Genomic DNA, 9,150 nt, shown 5'->3' with positions numbered 1-9,150 from the left:
TCATTTATTTTTGCTTTGGTTTAAATTAATTCAACTCATCAATTAATTCAGCAAAGTGGCAGGATACAAAATCAACACGCAAAAGTCAGTAGCCTTCCTATACACAAACAATAAATCTGAAGAATAATAAATAAAAAAACATCCCTTTTATTATTGAAACAAAAAAATCAAATATTTGGGAATAAATCTAACAAAAGAGGTAAAGGACCTATACAAAGAAAACTATAAAACACTGTTAAAAGAAATAGAAGAAGACACAAAGAAATGGAAAGACATCCCCTGCTCATGGATTGGAAGAATAAACATTATTAAAATGGCCATCCTACCAAAAGCAATATACAGATTCAATGCCATTCCAATCAAAATTTCAATGTCATTCTTCAAAGAAATAGAACAATTATTGATGAAAGTCATATGGCAGCACCAAAAACCCCTAATAGCCAAAGCTCTCCTGAAAAAAAAAGAAGGGAATGGAGGCATCACACTCCCAGACTTCAAACTATACTACAAAGCCATAATCATCAAAACTGCATGGTATTGGAACAAGAACAGACACACAGACCAATGGAATCGAATAGAAAATCCAGAAATAAACCCACAGATTTATGGTCAACTAATCTTTGACAAAGGAGCAAAGAATATGCACTGGAGCAAAGGAAGTTTGTTCAATAAATTATGCTGGGAAAACTGGGTTGCTACATGCAAAAGAATGAAGCTTGACCACTACCTCACACCATGCACAAAAATCAACTCAAAATGGATTAAAGAACTAGACATAAGACCTGAAACCATAAAATACATAGAAGGAAATATAGGCGAAACACTATGTGATATGCACATCAATGACATCTTACAGACACATCACCCAAAGCAGTGATATTGAAGGCAAAGATAAACAGCTGGGGCTACATCAAATTAAAGAGTTTCTGCACAGCAAAAGAGACAATAATAAAAACAAAGAGAAACCCCACCAACTGGGAGAACATTTTTGCCCACAACACTAATGATAAAGGACTGATAACAAAAATCTGCAAAGAGCTGATGAGACTCAACAACAACAAAGAAAATAATCCTGTCAAAAAATGGGCAGAAGAGCTAAAAAGAAATTTCTCTGAAGAGGAAATGCAAATGGCCAAGAGGCATATGAAAAAATGTTCAACATCACTTGTAATCAGGGAAATGCAAATCAAAACTACCATGAGTTACCATCTTACACCTTTGAGAATGGCACATATTAAAAAAACTAGCAAAAGAGGGCGGAGCAACATGGCAGAGAGGAGACACTGTGAGTAAGATCTCCCATTAAAAAAAGTTAATAGGGAGGGAAAGCGGCAAGTCTTAGTGACAACTGGGACATGGAATATAAACGGCCGACTCCAGCAAACTACCCGAAGAAGAAAGTTGCCATAAAAGAGGACCCGAAGGGAGGAAAGCTCAGAAACCTGCTCACCTCCCCCACCCACAAAGTCGGCACTCTCCAACCAACAGAGAGGAGGGAAAAAACAAACTATAACGACCAACAAGAACAAACTATGCAGCAAGTGGGACTGTGAGTGGAAAGGAACTATTTCAGCCACCACACCCCGTGAACTGGAGCTGCAGAGAACCCTGTATGATTCACACCTGAGGTGAGCTCTGGGTGCCATTAAACAGAGACCCGCCCCCCCCAGGAGGAGACCAGTACCAGCACACAGCCCTGGGCTGCCTGGTAAGCTTGTGCAGAAAAGCGGCTGGCTGGAAAAGCAAACGCGGATCAGGATCGGGATCGCGCGGAAAAGCAGCTAGGTTGAAAAGCAAACACGGATCGGGATCGCGGCTGCCCAGGTCCCCGCGCCTGCAACCTAGGCGTGTGGGGAGAAGCGCGCAAAGACCCTCACTGAGGTGAAAAGTCCCTCACTGAATAACCAAGAACCAGGCACCCAGGCACGGGAGCATGGTGCAAAAGACGCCATTCTGTGGACACTGAACTGGGCTACAGCCCGCGTCCTGGACCTGAGGGCTTTGGAACTGAGACCCGGGGCACGAAATTCGGGGCGTGGGTTCTCCACGACGGTGGGGCACAAGGCAGACACAGCACCCCAAAGCCGTTGAGGTTTACCCTACCATTCCCGCTCTGTTCCCTGTCCCACTAGGTGAAAAAAAAAACAGCTCCCCAAGGTTTCTAGGAGAGATCTCTGATGCCACCTAGCGACTTGAAACCAGCAGAGGCTCCTGGAGGACCCAGTGGCCAGCTGGGAAGTTAGCCCACGCTGGGCCCCTTCCGACCAGTATTCTGAGCCCACAGGGGGAGCTAGTACCCACAGCCGGGGCAGACCGGGCGCGCAGAAGAAAGTGCCTGAGACCAGATGCGCAGGGAGTGTGTCCACATCGCCATTTTAGAATAGGGACATTTCTTCAGTAAAGACTGCCTGCAGAAGGCTCCCTCAGGAGCCAGAGGTGAGCGGGGGAAGTTTGCCCATGCGAGACCCCCTCTGGTCTACAGTCCAAGCCCAGAGGGGGAGCAGGAACCCAACGCCGGGGCAGACCAGGCGCACAGGGGAGTGTGTGCCCACATCAGCATTTTAGAACAGGGACCTTTCTTCAGTAAAGACTGCTTGAAACTGACAGATGGCTCCTGGAGGAGCCAGAGGGGAGCAGAGAGGTTCACCCAAGATGCCGGCCAGTCCCAGCAACACAGTGTCCCAATGCATACGGCAAATTAGAAAACAGACAGTAGGGAGTAGAAGAACCACAAGCAACCTAGCAACTCCTCAGGGAAAAAGCACACCACAAAAAGAAAATCAGCCCCCAGACTGCAAAGACAGTAACTTGGAAGAACTTCTGAGCCTTCCAGAAAGAGAATTTAAAATTGCCGTGATTAAAAAACTGACAGAAATCATAAAGGAAAACAATGATAAGGGAAAAATAATCAACGATCAGAAAATGAAATTGAGTCCCTAAAGAGGGAAGTAAAAGAAATGCACGAGATCAAAGAATTAATGGAGGCACAAAAGAATTCTGGGAAAAGCAATGAAAGCAGAATAGATGAAATGGAAGAACGAATAAGTTCTCTTGAAGACACAAAATAAAAAGGAGTCCTTAAGCCAGAACCTCAGAGGGACGAATAACAACGAAAGAAGGCCAAAAAAAAAAAAGTTATTAAAACAATAAATAAATAAAATCAAAGGAAAGAAAAACACAATGGCAAATACAGATGCTAACATATCAATATTAACTCTAAATGTAAATGGACTAAACTCTTCAATAAAAAGACACAGAGTTGCAGCCTGGATTAAGAAACAAAACCCAACCTTTTGCTGTCTCCAGGAAACACATTTAGCTACAAAAGATAAAAATAGACTCAAAGTTAAAGGATGGAAAACAATCCTACAAGCAAATGGACCAAAAAAGAAAGCAGGAACAGCTATACTTATATCAGATAAAACAGACTTCAAACTCAAAAAGATAAAAAGAGACCCCACTGGTCACTACATTATGATCAAGGGGACAATACTTCAAGAAGAAATAACACTCATTAACATATACTCACCAAACGAAGGAGCACCAAAATATATCAGATAACTGTTGTCCTCTCTGAAAACAGACATCAGAGGAAACACATACGTAGTGGGAGACTTCAACACACCACTATCAACAATGGATAGATCAACAAGACAAAAAATAAGTAAAGAAAGCAAAGCTCTAAATAAGGACCTAGAGCATTTGGGCTTAACAGACATCTATAGAACACTAAACCCCCAAAAAACGGAGTACACATTTTTCTCAAGCGCACACAGATCATTCTCCAGGATCGATCACATACTGGGGCACAAGACAAACATCAACAGATACACCAAGACTGAAATCATACCAACCATCTTTTTTGACCATGAAGGCATCAAACTAGAAATAAACCATAAAAAGAAGGCAAGGAACTATCCTACCTCATGGAGATTAAAAACCACACTACTGGAAGACCACTGGACTAATGAGGAGATCAAAGAAGAAGTTAAAAAATTCTTTGAATTGAATGACAAGGAGGACACCAATATCCTAAATGTATGGGATGCAGCAAAAGCAGTAATAAGAGGAAAATATATAGCAATAGAAGCTCACATCAAGAAAAAAACAGAACTGAAAGAAACAACCTAATCTCGAAGCTCAAAGATCTAGAAAAAGAACAACAAAAAAACCCCAAAACCAGTAGAAGAAAAGAAATAATAAAAACCAAAGCAGAAATAAATGAAATTGAAACTAAATAAATCCAAAAGATCAATGAAACCAAGAGCTGGTTCTTTGAAAAAAATCAATAAAATAGATAAACCCCTAGCCAGGCTCACAAAGGAAAAAAGGGAGAAAGCACAAATAAACAGGATCACAAATGAAAGAGGAGAAATCAGAATGGACACAGCAGAAATCAAAAGAATAATCAGTAACTACTATGAACAGTTATATGGAAACAAGTTCAACAATCTAGAGGAGATGGACAAATTCCTACAACTCTACAATCACCCAAAACTAGATAAAGAAGAAATAGAACACCTAAACAGACCAAGTACAAGCAGCAAAATTGAAATGGTAATCAAAAACCTCCCCAAAAACAAAAGCCCAGGACCTGATGGATTTACAAATGAATTCTACCAAACATTCAGAGATGAATTAGTGCCTATCTTTCACAAAATCTTCCAAAAAATTGAGATGGAAGGTACAATAACAAACACGTTCTATGAAGCCAACATTACACTAATACTAAAACCGAACAAGGACAACACAAAAAAGGAAAACTACAGGCCAATCTCCCTAGTGAACACTGATGCAAAAATCCTCAATAAAATTTTAGCTATCAGAATCCAACAATGTATCCATAGGATAATTCACCACGACCAAGTAGGATTCATTCCAGGGACACAAGGATGGTTAACATCTGAAAATCAATCAACGTTATCCAACACATCAACAAAAAGAAATATAAAAACCATATGATAATATCAATAGATGCTGAGAAAGCTTTTGACAAAGTGCAACACCCATTTATGATAAAAGCCCTTGAAATTCTTGGGATACAAGGAACATATATCAACATCATAAAGGCCATCTATGACAAGCCAACAGCCAGTTTCATTCTCAATGGTGAAAAACTGAAAGCAATTCCATTAAGATCTGGAACAAGACAAGGATGTCCACTCTCACCACTGCTTTTCAATATAATACTGGATGTCCTAGCCAGAGCAATGAGAAAAGAGAAAGACATCCAAGGAATCCAAATAGGAAAAGAAGAAGTCAAACTATCACTATTTGCAGATGATATGATAATATACATAGAGAACCCTAAAAACTCCACAGAAAAACTAATTCAACTAATCTATCAGTTCAGTAAAGTGGCAGGATACAAAATCAACATGCAAAAGTCAGTACCCTTCCTATACACAAACAATAAATCTGAAGAAGAAGAAATTAAAAAAAACATCCCTTTTATTATTGAAACAAAAAAAATCAAATATTTGGGAATAAATCTAACAAAGGAGGTAAAGGACCTATACAAAGAAAACTATAAAACACTGTTAAAAGAAATAGAAGAAGACACAAAGAAATGGAAAGACATCCCCTGCTCATGGATTGGAAGAATAAACATTATTAAAATGGCCATCCTGGGCCTCCCCGGTGGCATAGTGGTTGAGCACTGGGTTGCGAAGCTCCCCGCAGCCTCTGCGGCGCTGGTTCGATCCCGGCTGCTCCCCGGCCACTGGAGGAGGGTCCCACATGGTGCGCAAACCTCTCCTGCTACCCGCTGCTCCCCTCAGCAGTGTACTTCGGTCCTTCTGCCTGCTCTGCTCCCCACTCTGGCTCTGGTGAATTCTCTCACCCTCCCTTGCTTCTGACTACCCAGTGCATGTATAAACAAACTAACAAACAAATAAACAAATAAATAAATTAAAAAAAATAAAATGGCCTTCCTACCAAAAGCAATATACAGATTCAATGCTATTCCAATCAAATATTCAATGTCATTCTTCAAAGAAACAGAACAATTATTGATGAAAGTCATATGGAATCACAAAAAACCCGAATAGCCAAAGCTCTCCTGAAAAAAAAAAGGGAATGGAGGCATCACACTCCCAGACTTCAAACTCTACTACAAAGCCATAATCATCAAAACTGCATGGTATTGGAACAAGAACAGACATACAGACCATTGGAATCGAATAGAAAATCCAGAAATAAACCCACAGATTTATGGTCAACTAATCTTTGACAAAGGAGCAAAGACTATGCATTGGAGCAAAGAAAGTTTGTTCAATAAATGGTGCTGGGGAAACTGTGTTGCTACATGCAAAAGAATGAAGCTTGACCACTACCTCACACCATGCACAAAAATCAACTCAAAATGGATTAAAGAACTAGACATAAGACCTGAAAGCATAAAATACATAGAAGGAAATATAGGTGAAACACTACGTGATTTGCATATCAAAGACATCTTTACAGACACATCACCCAAATCAGTGATAGTGAAGGCAAATATAAACAGCTGGGACTACATCAAATTAAAGAGCTTCTGCACAGCAAAAGAGACAATAACAAAAACAAAGAGAAACCCCACCAACTGGGAGAACATTTTTGCACCCAACACTAATGATAAAGGACTGATCACAAAAATCTGCAAAGAGCTGATGAGACTCAACAACAACAAAGAAATTAATCCAGTCAAAAAATGGGCAGAAGAGCTAAAAAGAAACTTCTCTGAAGAGGAAATGCAAATGGCCAACAGACATGAAAAAATGTTCAACATCACTTGTCATCAGGGAAATCAAAACTACCATGAGATACCATCTTACAACAATGAGAATGGCACATATTAAAAAAAAATTGCAACTACAAATGTTGGCGAGGGTGTGGAGAAAAAGGAACTCTCCTGCACTGTTGGTGGGAATGCAAACTTGTCCAACCACTATGGAGAGCTGTGTGGAGATTTCTGGACCTACTAAACATAGAGCTTCCATATGATCCAGCAATTCCACTCCTAGGTATTTACCCAAAGGACACAGAAACATCAGTTCCAAAGAACAACTGCACCCCTATGTTTATAGCAGCACTATTTACAATAGCTAAGCTTTGGAAACAGCCCAAATGCCCAAAAATCGATGACTGGATCAAGAAGATGTGGTACATATATACCATGGAATATTACTCAGCATTCAAAAAAGATAAACACATGCAATTTGCAGCAACATGGATGGCGCTGGAAGGGATCATGCTCAGCGAAATAAGCCAAAAAGAAAAAGAAAAATACCGGATGGTCTCACTCATAGCAGGAATCTAGAAAATTTAAATAAGGGATCAGGAAAATGAATAACTATAAGAAAGTGAAAATCAAAATCAACAAAAAACTATGAACCAGAGACACTTTTTGGGGGGTGGGGGCTGGGAGGGGAGGGAGAGGGGTCAGAATGGGGCATGTGCAGTTGTATGGGGGAATAAAAAATGAAAAAATAAAAATAAAAAAAAATAAAATTGCCATACTAAAGAAAATCTAAGAGATGGAAGAAAATGCAAATAAACTAAGTCAAAATGATGCAAGAAAACTCAGAAATGTTAATCAAAGAAAAACAATGAAATTCAGAAAAACAAAAAATGATATGAGAAAAAAATTAACACAGTAGAAATTGAAGCTTTAATAAGAAAATAACTGATTTTCAAAACATAAAATGTGTAATAAATAAGATTAAAAACTTATGTTAGGGAAGCAGAATATAGCAATGGAGGGTAGAATCAGTGATCTTGAAGCTAATAAAGCACAAGGAATCCAGATGGAAGAAGAAAGAGATATATGAAGAAAAATGGAACAAAAGCTTCAAGAAATACCCGACTCCAGTAGGAAAGGCAGCATAAGGATAATGTGGACCCCATAAGTGGAAGAGAGAGAGAGGGTGGAATGAAGAGCTTATTTAAAGAAATAATAGAGGAAAACATCACAAAACTGTGGGAGGAACTGAATATACAAGTCCACGAAGCTGAAAGAAAACCTAGTTATCTAAATTTAATGAGATCTGCAACAAGACACACAATAGTGAAACTATCAATAAAGTCTCAGACAAAGAATGAATATTGAATGCCTACGGTGGGGCCCACAGCATCCTACTGCCCTGGACAGAGCTGGAGTGTGTGGTGCAGCAGGAATCTACTCCTATGTTCTGATAACAGGTTGACCCTGAAGCTCTTGGTATGGGGCTCTCCCCTGATCTAAGAATGGCTACCTGTAAGTATGAACCAGTGGCTGATATTGTTATTTGTGCCTATGGGACAGTGTAAAAGGCTCATGATCCTTGCAGTGATCACTTTGTGACTCTCAAAAGCATGAGAGTCCCCAGAGGAGAAGGCACTCGATGGAGCTTTCCCATCAGCAAAATATTACTGAGGCGATTGGAGGCTTTTGAGCATCCCACTGTTGTCTGGCTGATGTACATCTGCGGCACTGCACAAACTGATTAGGACACCAAAGTGACCCTGGTGTTTGAGCATGTGGACCAGGACCTAAGGACATAGCTGGACAAGGCACCCCCACCAGGCATGCCAGTGGAGACCACTAAGGATCTGATGTGCCAGTTTCTAAGAGGTATAGATTTCCTTTATACCCATTGAATTATTCACTGTGACCTGAAGCCACAGAACATTCTGGCGGTAAGTAGTAGTAGGATTCTTGTCCTGGCAAGAATCTATAGTCACCAGATGGCACTTACACCAGTAATTGTTATACTCTGGAAGTTCATCTTCAGTCTACATATGCAAAACATGTGGACATGTGGCAAGTTGATGTATCTTTGCAGAGATGTTTTGTCAAATGCCTCTCTTCTGTGGAAACTCTAAAACTGACCAGTTGGTCAAAATATTTGACTTGATTGGGCTACCACCAGAAGACTGGCTCTGAGATGTGTCCCTCCCCCAAGGAGCTTTTTCTCCCAGATGACCCCATGTAGGGTAAGGTAAAAAATCAGGCTTTTCTGCCCTCCCACTATCAGGATAGATGAAGGAACCCTGTGATCCTGAATGCATGCCTGATGGCAGGCACATGAAGTGGGTACACCTGCGCTAAGACTGGGGACGCCAGTGGTAGCAGCAGAAGCCAAGCAAAAGCTGAGAGAAGGCCGGAGAGCCCATAGAGTGAAGACCTGC

At 40.5% G+C, this 9,150-nt stretch overlaps 1 pseudogene across 1 annotated transcript; it reads left to right on the top strand.

Annotated features, from left to right (window-relative positions):
* Nucleotides 1-8,226: 8,226 nt before the first annotated feature.
* Nucleotides 8,227-8,944, top strand: LOC311187347 (cyclin-dependent kinase 4-like; annotated as a pseudogene). The gene has a single exon. The product of its transcript is annotated as a cyclin-dependent kinase 4-like (transcript).
* Nucleotides 8,945-9,150: the final 206 nt, after the last annotated feature.

The sequence above is a fragment of the Talpa europaea genome, assembly GCF_964194135.1.
Source record: "Talpa europaea genome assembly, chromosome: X".
Classification (NCBI taxonomy): domain Eukaryota; kingdom Metazoa; phylum Chordata; class Mammalia; order Eulipotyphla; family Talpidae; genus Talpa; species Talpa europaea.
This window is presented reverse-complemented; position numbering and strand designations above follow the sequence as displayed.